This window comes from Tympanuchus pallidicinctus, unplaced genomic scaffold (assembly GCF_026119805.1).
Source record: "Tympanuchus pallidicinctus isolate F22 unplaced genomic scaffold, pur_lepc_1.0 scaffold5, whole genome shotgun sequence".
NCBI classification, from domain to species: domain Eukaryota; kingdom Metazoa; phylum Chordata; class Aves; order Galliformes; family Phasianidae; genus Tympanuchus; species Tympanuchus pallidicinctus.
In genome coordinates, this window is record NW_026294769.1 from 1,085,488 (window position 1) to 1,098,939 (window position 13,452).

The following is a 13,452-nucleotide window of genomic DNA, read 5'->3' on the forward strand; positions in this document are numbered from 1 at the left end:
CAGTTCCTTCAGTCACTCCTCATAGGGCATATTTTCCAAGCCCTTATCAAGCCTTGTTGCCCTTCTTCGGACCTGCTCCAGCACCTCAATGCCCTTTTTGTACTGAGGTGCCCAAAACTGAGGACAGTAGTCAAGCTGGGGCCTCAAAAGAGCCAAGTACAGGGGCAGGATGACTTCCCTACTTCTGCTCACTACACCATTCCTTATACAAGCCAGGATGCCATTGGCCCTCTTCACCACCTAGGCACACTGCTGGCTCATATTCAGCTGACTGTCCGTCAGTACACCAAGGTCCCTTTCCATCAGGCAGTTTTCCAGCCACTCCTCCCTAAGACTATACAGTTGCCTGGGGCTGTTGTGACAAAACTGCAGGACCCAACACTTGGCCCTATTGGAATTCATACAGTTAACCTTGGCCCATTGATCCAGCCTATCTAGGTCCCTCTGTAGTGCCTTTCTCCCATCCGGCACATCAACATTCCCTCCCAAGCTGGTTTCATCTGCAAACTTACTGAGGGTGTGCTCAATTCCTTCATCAAGATCATTAATAAAGATTAAATAGAAGCGGCCCCAGTACTGAGACCTAGGTGACACCACTCATGACCGACTGCCAACTGGATTTAATTCCACTGACTACAATAGTTTGGGCCCAGCCACCCAGCCAGTGTTTCACCCAACAGAGCATATGCCCCTCCAAACTGTGGGCAGCCAGCTTCTCCATGAGGATACAGTGAAGGACAGTGTCAAAGGCTTTACTGAAGTGCAGGTAGACCTTATCAACAACCTTGCCTTCATCCAAGAGGATCACCGTGTCATAGAATGAAATCAGTTTTGTCAAACAGGATCTACCATTCATGAACCCGGGCTGACTGGGCCTGATCCCCTGATTGACCTTTAATTGATCTGTGATGGCTCATGAGATTATCCATTCCATAAGCTTCCTCGGCACCGAGGTGAGACTAACAGGTCTGTAGCTACCAGGACCATCTTTCTGACCCTTTTGAAGATGGGACTCACACTTGCCAGTTTCCGGACCAGTGGAACATTCCCAGTTAGCCAGGACTGTTGAAGGATGATGGAGAATGTCTTGGCAACCACATCCTCCAACTCCTTCAGCACTCTAGGGTGCAATTCATCTGGCCCAATCAACTTGTGAGTGTTCAACTTTTGGAGCAGGTCCAAAACCATCTCTTCATGAATTATGCAGGGCCTATTCTGTTCTCCATCCCCATATACTACCAAAGGGGCTGTGCACCTGGGGTGTAACTACTCTTACTATTAAAGACTGAGGTAAAGAAGGCCTCTTGTTCTGTTCAAATGGAGAGCAGTCAGAAGTAGGTCTCGTGAGATGTAGGAGAAACTTGTGTTAAACTGATTCCTATTGCTTGAAAAGTATTAATCCCTTAGAAAACTTGTTTTCTAAGAAAATCTGTTTATAGGAACATATATGTCTCAGATAGAGGTGGTTATTTACTTATAAGACTTCCTTCAGAAGTGTTAGCTGTCAGAATTTTTGTGTCCACAAAAAGGAGATGGATCTTGCTCTAAAGAAAAGACTAGTTCTGCTGGTACCTCATCACTGAATCAGGAACGCCCAACAAGGCTCTAACAGTTAAATAGTTTTAACAGAAATAATGTTATCTGATAAAGTTTTAACTTCAAATGTGAGCTGCATGTAAGAATGTAAACACATTCAAGGATATGAATCAGATAGGCTGGAGATCTCACACAGCATAACTTTTGGCTGCTTCAGTAACAGGTTAGTACCCATTTAAAAGTCGCCTCTTGCTAAAATCCATGTTCCTAATTCCAGTTTTACTGAGCGGAATGACAGAGCAATTACTAAAAGATCAAGATAAACAGATTAAAGTATCAGTAACATATACAAAAGAGAGCACCACTAAAATAAGCATCAGCGTGCTGGTTCTCATGATGTTATTGATCAATGCCATGGACATTGAAGAATGGCAATAAAATCAGCTTTTCCTAGAAATCTTATCATCTGATCACTACAGCACAACTAAAAGACTAATTCAGAATTGCACACTAACTGTAAAAAATTATCTCAGAGAAGATAAACAAATATTTGTGCAGCACCCCATGCCTACTGAACTGTGTGATCAACATATTTTTCATCAAATGGGAGAGAAGACAGAGTCTTACTGCTTAGATGACTGATAAATTGCCTCTGAACTCTGAAGTCTCTTTGGTGTATTTATCCCTCTACCTAAACCTTTTAATACTCAGACTTCTTGCTTGCATTTTCTGTCAACAGACTTCCTAATCACAAAGTTATTGTCAGAAATAAAATTATAAACACAGTAGTATATTTTACAAACAGATAACAACTAAATGCCTGAGCATACAGATCAGAGTTTATCACTTTTGGTACTTAAGTACTTTAAAAAAAAAATAAACAGAAACCTTTTTTGGAATAATTGCATTCCTTTTATTTTGCTGACTGAATCAAAATAATGACAAAAATAAGGTTTAACTTCCTAAAAAGAAATACAGAAATTTCAGGTTCAAAAACATTTTTCATTCATCTCTGAGCAAAACATTTCACTTTTTCAATCTAGAAGATATGCATTGATCTAAACATAGGAACACAACTTCAGTCTTGAATGTGGTATTGTCATCATTATTAATTTTTTTTTGTTGCCTTTACACAATGATCTTGTGTGACCAACCTGAAGTGAAGCTGGACCTGCTGTTTACCAATGTGGAGGAGATCATTAAAGGTTTTAAGGATGGAGGATGCCTGGGCTGCAGTGATCATACCCTGGTCAAGTTCATGATCTCGAGGGCCGTGGATCTGGCAAAGAGTGTCGTCAGGACCCTAAACTTCAGAAGAGCTAACTTTCAGCTGTTCAAGGAATTGTTGACCAAGATCTCCTGGGAAGCTGTCTTTTAATACAAACATTGTGAGGAAAGCTGGATGCTGTCCAAGGATGCTTTTCTGAGAGCACAAGAGCTCTCCATCCCTCTGAATAAGAAAGCGGGCAGAGGAGTAGGAAACCAACATGGCTTAGCACGGACCTGCTGGGCATACTGAGGGCAAAGAAAGGTGCATACAAGCTCTGGAAACAAGGGCATGTCACCTGGGAAAAATACAGGGATGCTCTCTGGACTTGTAGATGTGGGATCAGGAAAGCCAAGGCACAGACAGAACTGAAATCGGCAAGGGATGTGAAAAACAATATGAAGATATTCTACAGGTACATTGGCCAGAAGAGATAGGCCAAAATGAGTGCACCATACAGAGAATTGGCTTCAACGGACAAAGAGAAGGCTGAGGTACTGAGCGAGTTCTTTGCCTCAGTCTTCACAGGTGGCCAGGATTCTAATATTTCTCACATTCCCAAACCTCTAGGTGGGGACCGAGGCAGTAAATCCCCCCCACTGTAAGGGCAGAGCAAGTCCGAGACCACCTCATGAGATTGAACAAGTCTATGAGGCCAGATGGCATGTATCCCAGGATTCTGAAGGAGCTGGCTGAGGTGGTTGCTGAGCTGTTCTCCATCATATTTGGAAAGTCGTGGCTGTCAGATGAGGTCCCAGATGACTGGAGGAAGGGTCATGTCACTCCCATTTACAAGACAGGAAGCAAGGAGGACCCAGGGAACTTCAGGCTGGTGAGTCTCACCTCTGTACATGCGAAGATCATGGCACAGATCCTCCTGGATGACATATGTGATCAGTTGACAGTGTGCGATCCGAGACAGCCAACACGGTTTCACCGGGGGGAAGGTCATGCTTGACCAATCTGGTGGCCTTCTATGATGGAGTGATGGCACTGGTGGACAAAGATATGACAGCTGATGTCATTTACCTGGACTTGAGTAAGGCTTTTGACATGGTCCCCCACCACATCCTTATCTTCAAATTGGAGGGGTGCGGATTTGACGGGTGGACGGCTCAATGGAAAAGAAATTGGTTGAAAGGCCTCAGACAGAAGGTGGTCATCAATGGTTCTGTGTCCATGTGGAGGCCGGTAACGAGCAGTGTCCCCCACGGGTCTGTCTTGGGACTGGTGCTTTTTAACATCTTTATCAATGAGCTCCATGACAGAATCAAGTGTACCTTCAGCAAGTTTGCTGATGACACCAAGCTGAGTGGTGCAGTTAACATGATGGAAGGAAAAGATGCCATTCGAAGGGACCTCAACAGGCTTGAAAGGTGGGCACGGGTGAATCTAATGGGGTTCAACACAGCAAAATGCAAGGTTTTGCACTTGGATTGGAGGAATCCTAAGCATTTAGACAGACTGGAAGGAGCAGTCCTTGAGAGCAGCCCTGTTTGGAGAAGGACCTGGGAGTCCTGATGGATGAAAAGCTTAACATGAGCCAGCAGTGTGCTCTTGCAGGTCAGAAAGCAAATGGTATCCTGGGCTCCATCAGGAGAGGGGTGGCCAGCAGGGACAAGGAGGTGATTGTCCCTCTCTACTTTGCTCTTGTGAGATCCCATCTGGAGTCTATATCTTTTTTCCCTCCGTGCATTTTAATTGGCAGTTGTTAAATTTTTAGTTGGATATTTAAATCAGTAGATATGATTCTTCATAGTGATAAGCGGAAGCTGATATATTACAACAAACTAATCACTGTGTAAATTACAATTTTTAAGGAGGCGGCTATAACCGTGTTATATCAGAATCTGCAGAATCTGTCCACTACTAAAAGCTAACATTTGTTCTCCTTAACTATATGCAAAGGGTCCACTGAGGGAAAAGAGAAACACCATTGTTGTGAAATTCTGAGAGGCTTCTACTTGAAGTGAAATGGTAATATCTAGTTTCCTATGACTGGAGTTTTCATATAACATGAGGATTTTTTTTATTATTTATTTATTTATTTTTGTTAATAGAGAATTAAAATGAGTTGCGAGTGATCCAATTCATCTCAGTACTGTAAAATAATATCACTATGTACTATGTCATTCTTGACAGAACTTTTTTCAACCTACCCAGGACATCCCTGACATCCCAAGACATTTAAGGCAACTCATTCTCTTATTTAACCGTCTTTACATATATTAAGAGATTTTCAATTTAAACTCAGGGTTCTGGGAGGTTTAGGTGTACCCAGATTTTGAAGGTGGCTTTAACATTGGCAGTTCGGGGTATTTCTTTGCTGTTTGAAGTCCTCAACAGACATCCTCCTAAACACCGGTAGAAGGTAATATGAGTTTTAGGCTATAGACATTCTGCATCTCTTGGAAAAGTGGCTCAATATTTGGGGAGAAAAAAAAAGAAAAAGAAAAAGAAAAATTAATTCTTAATGAATCTAAGTAGAATTTTAATATTTAGACTTAATAATTAATACTTACATCTTAAAATTTAGTATATAATTTTTGAATCCCCTAGGGGAAAAAATAAAAAAAAAGAAAAAGGTTTTATGCAATTTTTATGAGTTTAAACAAATAATTCTCCCAGGAGATTTGAGGTTTAAAATCAATTCAGAGACATGAAAGATCATTGTGAACACCTGAATATGTAAATGATAGAGATTAATATTGTACTTAAAGATGTATTCTCAATATTTTCCTGTTAAAATAAATATTTGTATGGCAACTATTCTGCTGGATTCTGACAAATACCAGAATGAAACTGCCAAAACTCAAATAGCTCCTCTCATTTAAACAGATGCAGTAATTGCTAGAAAATTTCCTGAGAGAGTCAATTCTCCTGAGACTTCCTACACATTTGCCAATTAATATGGATAGTTGGAAAACCAGCCAAATTTTTTGGATGCTTATCTGAAACAAATCACTGAGCCTGTGGTGGTTCATCCATTGCTAATGAGAGAATAAAATTTAAGCTTGTGTCCGTATTCTGTTGAGGATGTTATGGATAAAATCTGTACCCCTCTGAATGCAGAGTTCAATCTATCATTAATTTCACTGGGACTGGAATTTCATCCCTTGTACAAAAACAATGTATAAACCAGGTGTTTAGAGATGACCTGCAATCTGTTGTTTGTAGTAGAATTCAGCAATTCTGTAAGAAAATAAAGTATATAAAATGAAAACAGCAGTAGAGTCTATGGGTAGATTTCTATACCATCTTACATTTTGTGGAAGTCCTATGGAACATGTAGATTTGATCACCATAAAGAAATGCTACTCTACTTAAACAATATCAAGAGTCAGTATAAATAAAACGTAATAGGTATACATGAAACGTACTAAGTTATTAAATTCTGAAGAAAGTTTTTTTTCATTATTCTTCCACACTGGTAATTTTCTATAATCACTTGTCACATAGATACAATCTCCATTATTCATGACTTCAGCATTTTGATCCTCTTGTCCTTATTCAGCATTCACTCATTCATTGATGTAACCAGCTGCTATTCAGGTTTTCCTATATCCCCCAAAACTCCATCTTTGGCATTTCAGTCATTTCATTAACTTGACCTCTGAGGTTTATTTTGTCCTATTTTTGGTCATATCCATTTCTATTCACTCTATTGCAGATTAATGTAAACTTTTCTCATTATACAGTGATAACATTTCTTCATCTTCAAATCTCTTCCTCTCAGACAGTTTGTTTCCATTGATTCAAAAACTTTCAACTACTGCATGCCTTTGCAACGTCTTTCTGCATGTGATCATGGGCAGTGGGTGGACTGTGTTTTCCAGTCAAAATTAAAAACCTATTCGTTCAGCTTGACTTATGCGTACTGACAGCTCTATGTATTTCTCAATGTGACGTGAATACATGTAGGACATAGCATAAAGATGCACTGAATTACATTGTGTTGTGAGTTAAATGTGACTGGAGTAATTATTAGTGTCCAAGTTTTTATCCTTTTTGTAATTTTTATTAAGGCTGATATCATATCAGTGGCAGAGATAAATAATATAACCATTTCATTAGTGTCTATCTTACCTGAAATGTGAATAGCAAAACAGGAGTAAAGACTGTGACAGTAGAACATAAACAAAAATGTAACACTTCTTAAAAGTGCATGTGTAAAAGAACATATATGTGATGTTAACTATCCTGATTTACTTAAGTGCAGATCAGATTATAAAAAGAAGTTGGAGATGCTTGCAAAAAAAAAAAAAGAAAATCAAGCATGTTCAACATATTATATCATGTGCTAAGTTGTACACTACATTCATTTTCCTCTGCAGTGTAACTCTTTAAAGCAAATCATGAAGTATGGACCAAATTTGTCGGCCAAATACAGGTCATTTTTGTTTCTAATGTATTTACAGAAGGTGAGCTTTCAGACAAACTTATCTAATCCAGTCCTAAACAAACAATGTGTCGTCTTAATTTGTATATCTCCTTCCTATTATTATAATTACTCTAAATATCATTACTATTTTTAGTATTATTAACAATTATTTCCAGCAAAATTATTTTGTCAAAGCACTATCCCTAGGTTACTGTTTCCATCTCTGAAAGAACTACAACATTACGTTGTATGTGTTATTAATCATAGCATTTCTCCAGCTGCTCTGTAAATCATAAAATTGTAGAATATCATATGTTGGAAGAGACCCATAAGGATCATCAAGTTCATCTCCTCATAAAGTTCAGATTACATCTTCATCTGTAGACTCATAATTCCAGCCTAGGAATGTAAATTTGTGTTAAGGGGGATGGAAATATAATGCATAATCAAACATAGATGACAAAGCTTAATTAAGTGCCATCCATAAATAGGCTGTCACCTTGTATGAGGTTGACATTTCATTATTTGTGAATGTAGTTATTCCAACATATCTTCTACATAATCTATTTAAAAATGGATATTTCCAGTAGTTTTTCCTACATGCTTGTTCCAATTCTACAAAGTGCATAAATGCATTCTTTTAGGCCTTTCCAAGACTGTTGTGAAATTGAAGCCAACTTTTAACTGACCTAGCTGCACAGAACATGAGTGGAGGTAGGCTAATTTGTGCGAGCTCATACTACATCAGTAATATTTATGGACCCAGTAGATAAACTGCCATCAGACTGAATAAAATTACTGCAGGCTGGCTTAAAATTATATATTAAGAAATTTTGACAAGAAAGGGAAAAGCAAAGATTTATATGATTGAAATTAACATTTTACTTTAAAATAACTCCAGAAGAACTACTTGCTGCAAGAAAGAATCAAGAGCAGCTCTTGCTATATAATTTAAATTTCTGAGATACAAAAAAGTATCAATATTTTAAGTCTACTTTTTTAAAATGAAATTGTTTAAAAACAATGGCAGAAAACATTGAAACATTGAAGCAGGGATAGAAGAGTCACAGCTCATAATACTGACACAATCAAAATTCTCAATAACATATCTAACAAGAAGTAACTCTGGCAGAGATGTTTTTAGAACACTGTACTCCGTGAGTGCTATATTTAGCAAGAATTTTCTCATTCACCCCAAATCAGCTTGGAAATATTTTCTAAGGAAAATAGTTCTATTTTAAAAATACAGACACCAATTTAATACTGTCAGCATTGCAAAGCTTAATTACAACGTAGTTAATATTTTTTTGGCTTATGTCTCACATTGTTTTGAAAAAGTGTGAAATATTCAAAGCCCCCTTAGAGAGAGGCAGCATCTCAAAAACTCCATTACCCTATCATTCGCATAAGTTAAATATAGCCTTAAGTGCCAAATTAAACATTGGTCATACAGAACTCCAAGACACTGACAGCAAATTGTCAGAACAGTCAGAAGTAGGTTGGTCATGCTCCCATAATTCCAAAAATAACATCACAGATGTTTAAATTGCAAAACATCAGTAACATTTTTCCATTAGAACATTTTTTTAATGGGAAGAAACATTCACTAAAACAAACCAAGATCATGTTTGATTTTTCATTTGGAAAGAGATATACAAAAAAGGAAAAAGTTCCTAAAAGGAAAAAAAAAAAAAAAAAAAAAAAATCCTTAAAATTACTGAAATCTGTTGAATATTAGGAGGGACTCAAAAGATTTGACCGCTGTGTTACTTTTATAGTCTCTTATGTGCCTAAAACATGTTTCCAAAATTTCCTTTTAGTTTATTAGTGAAATTGAAATTTGATCTTATATCTTAATCATTTAGATGTGTTTGAAAACATTACCTCTACCCAAAGAATGGAGTAGTTTCATTAGTGTTCTTGGGTAGCAACATAAGAGCAGGGAGAAGAGCCTCATAAGTCTCTTTGATCATTTCCAAGTTAAAAGGTGGATTTTCTGTTTCTTGTAAGTAGAACAGAAAAATTTATGCAGATCCTTGACAGTATGTTTCTTGGGATTGTATTGCTTTTCAATTTATTCGTTCACAAAAGAGTAGAAAATTACATTAACTGACATTTTCATGTTTTTTACCTAATTTTGAATGGAAGGGTCGTTCCTGACAAGTATTAAGTGTGAACAGTGTACTTAGCTTATAGTTATATGGCATTTTATGCTTCAGATAAGACGCAGAAAGGAATTCTGAATATCTTTTTACATACTGGAGTGCTAGACTGAAAAGTAGTTAGCTGTTACTTTAATATGAAAGGTAAATGCTAAGATTCAGATTCTCACAGTGAACAGAGGAAAAAAACAAAAACAAAAAAAGAAAAAAAAAAAAAGAATTTTCTTATATTCTTAACCAAGTCAAGTAGAAGAAAAAAGAAAAAGAAAAGAAGAAAAGGCACATCTGTGTTAATCTAAATACAATGTAGATTGATAAACACGCAACACCATAAGACTAGCTACAATGTTTATTGTAGGTTTAAGGATGCAGAGGAGGGAAGTAAAGAAGAGTAGCACAGGTCATGTGGAGCTTATCATCCTTAGATATACATAGCTGAAGTTAAGCCAAGCAAATTCCTGTAAAAACTGTTTTTTCTTCATTTTGTGACTGGAATATTTCCTTTCCTGATTTCAGGCAAGAGAATTTTGTGGTGTCTGAAACTTTGAATCCTATTCCAGAAATTTTATTTGCCAAGGCCCTAGTGGATTAACAGGAATGAAACATGATCATAAAAAAAAAAAAAAAAGAAGAAGAAAAGACAAAAATGACTGGTTGATGTTTAAAACACATCCAAGTTGGTTCCTCTCTGCTTTTCCCAGAAAGTAAAAACAAGTTCTGCCCACACACAATAAAACTTTTTTTAGTGACTCAATCCCTTTGAATGTCAGAACTCACATTCTTTCCTACTGATCTGCAATGCAATCTAAGGTTTAAATGATAAATAAGCACGCTGCTAATAGACGAGCACACATGATGGCTATCCAGTACTATCCAGCTAAATAGGGGTTGTGATAGCAGCCCCTTCCTGAGCAGTGATGCACAGTTGAACTGCGTGAAGTATTGTCTCTGCAGTTAAAAAGCTAAAATAACAGTAAGTAACAATATGATGTATCTGAATGTCTTGGCTAATTAAAGAAAAAAAAGAAAAGAAAAAAAAAAAAAAGAGCTAATGCAACCAAAGAAAGCTGTGAAGTTTCTCAGAACTGTTCTTGTACTGAGAAGCTTAACTGATCGGAAATTCTGGGCAGCTGGGAGAACACTGATGTTGAAAAGCAACTTATCCAGATCTGACCTGAGAACAGGCAAGGGCATGATTCTCTTGTTCCATGAGAACATTGAGTAAGGGCAGAAAGAAAGGTGAAAGTAAACTGTTGAGATCTGTGTGGCAATCCTATATTGTTCTATATTTGGTTTGATTTAATGTCTTGTCTACTTCTTAAGACTTCCTATCCTAATTTCCAGAACTTTTGTTCATAATCAAGACAAACATAGCTGGTATAAGTCAGCTGTTGCTTGGCAGAACAGGCTTTCCAATGATAAACGGAGAGGAGTTGGAGAAATGTTTCTTATTTATTTATTTATTTAATTAATTAATTAATTAAATTCTAACCTATGGACAAACATACTTGCACAGAGACAAATTGTATATAGAATATGTAGGAAAAAATGAATTTCCCTTCCCTTCTTTCACAAGTGTTGGAAGGCTCACTACCAAGGACTACCAATAATACCTTCCCCTGGACTGCAGTCATGCCTCAGAACTCACAGATGAGGAACTGAAACTTCATTGAACAGCTACAGCAAGTCCGTTCTTTATGTGTAGCAGTCTGGCAGCAGATTTTGATGTGTAGATCTGTAACTGACTTGCATGGTAAAGTTTTGGTAGCAAGAGGTAGGTGAGGAGGGACTGCAGGCGTGGTCTCTGTGAGCAGAGACCAGCAGTTGCCCCATGTTATGTAAGAACTAGCTCCAGCAAACTCCAAAAGCAACCTGCAGCCCAGAACTGAGCCAGTGAGCAACAACTATTGACACTGGTTGCACGTATTTAAGAGTGGGCAAAAAAAAGCTGTGCAACAGCTATGAGAGGAAGGATTGAGAAAATGCTGAAAGAAGCAATTCTGCACACTTCATGGTCAGTGCAGAAGAAAGGGAAAAGGAGCTCCAAGCATGGAGCAGAAGCTCCCTGCCAGCCAGGAGAGGCCCATGAAGGAGCAGACTGTCCCCATGAAGTCCACAGGCATTGCATGGAGCAGATCTTCATGTTCAGCTACAAAGAAGCCCACAGTGGGCTGAATGGGGCCTGAAGGAAGCACAGCCCCTGGATACCCCCTCAGTACCTCAGGCTGGAGCTCCAGCCCATGGGGAGAAACCTGCTATGGGGTGGGAGGGCTGGGATAGCTGCCACCCATGGAGATCCATGTGGAGAAGCTCAGTTTTGAAAGGCAGGTCCTGTGGTATACAGAGTGATGCTGAGGCAGTACTTGGAGAGCAGCAGCCCATGGGAAGCCCATGTGGAATAAGTTTCAGAAGAATGGCATTCCATAGGAGGGATCCCACACTGAAGCAAGGATAGAGAGTGACCATGTAGGAACAGTAGGGATTATGGACTGGCTTCAGCCCCCATTCCCCATCCACCTGCAGCTGCATGGAGTGAGAAGGAGGTAGAGGAATCAGAAGTAATGATGAGTCTGAGAAGATGCAGGGAGGTAGGAAGGTGTTTTTTAGCTTGCTTTTATTTCTCTCTGTCCTACTCTTTCATTAATCGGCTATAAATTAAATTCCTCTTCCTTTGGTTGAGTTTGTTCTGCCCATGATGGTAACTGATGACTGATCTTCCTGTCCTTATCTCAACCGATTAAATTTTTCACTGGATTATCTTCCCCTGACTTGCTGAGGAAGGGCAGTGAGAGCAGTTTGGTGGGCACCTGGCAGTCAGCCAATGTCAATTCACCACAACATCAAAAGTTTCAAAGGGAATCAGTGAGTGATCTACTCTTGAGGTGATTAATTTTAAATACCTGATAACTCTGATTTTTGGCAGGTGGCAAGCACTCTCCTTTTAAAACCCCAGGTTTTCTAATGTTTTCCTCTCCTTTTCTTTAAACTAGAGAACCAGAGATACCATAAATCATTGTCTTAAGTTTGTGGAGAGGTGAAAGCTTCACAGTGGGGTATGACTGGAAGAATTTTACTGCTACGTTATCATATTGAATGCCACGTCCAGAATAAAAGTACAAACAGGGTAAGTATCTTACCCAAAGTAAGAAAACTGTTGATTAAGTAGGTCACTGGTGCCTTCTCTACAGAATAATCATCATACTGTTTCTTTTATAGCTAAACCAAAGCAGTGGAACTATTACCTATTGAAAGCATAAGAGCCAGTAGCTCTTAATTGTTTATGAATGTTACAACTGAAAAAAAAATCCCTGTTGTACCTCTGATTCATTTTCATGATCCATTGGCCAGCTGGTATGAGAAGCATCATTAGTGAAGCATGAGATTTCATGCAGTTTGGTCACCCAGCAGGAGCTGTGCTTCACTTTATGCTGATTCTCTCTTTATTAGCTCCTACAGCCAGGAAAGTCAATGTGTTAAGGACACATTAAAAGTAAGATATGTATATGTTATTCAGTCTTCTTTGGATATCACTGACAACTATCATATTGCTTCTTATAGTGACAGATTTCAGCAGAGCATTGCCCTGTGAAATAGAGTACAGCCACACACTGTGAAAGGAAAAATGTAAAATCAAAGGAGTTTTGTAAAAGCTATTATTCAGTGAAGTTTTAGATATTTTTAACAAAAGCAAGCCAGGTGCTTTTCTCTGTCATAAGAACTGAGTATTGGAAACAAATTTTATTTTATAAAGTCAATAACAGCACTGAAAATGCATTTAAATATTTTTTTTAAGTAGTCAAATATGTACATGAACATAAATGCTTGGGCATTTCAGGGCAATGGATTTTTTTATTATTATTATTTTATTGAAACTGCAGAACAACTGACAAAATTATTTGGGTGAGAGTGCACATATGAGGACCATGTAGCTAATGTAGATGCACTTGTAGAAAAGCTGACTGGAGGGTTTCTGTACTTCAGAAGAGTTAGGACAGAAGCAGTTGATTCTCTGAAAGCTTACATGTCAGACTGAGTATTTAGAGAGGTGTTCCATTGCACTGGAAGTGGATGATGCTCAAAATTTGGTAGGATGGATGCTTAGTTTT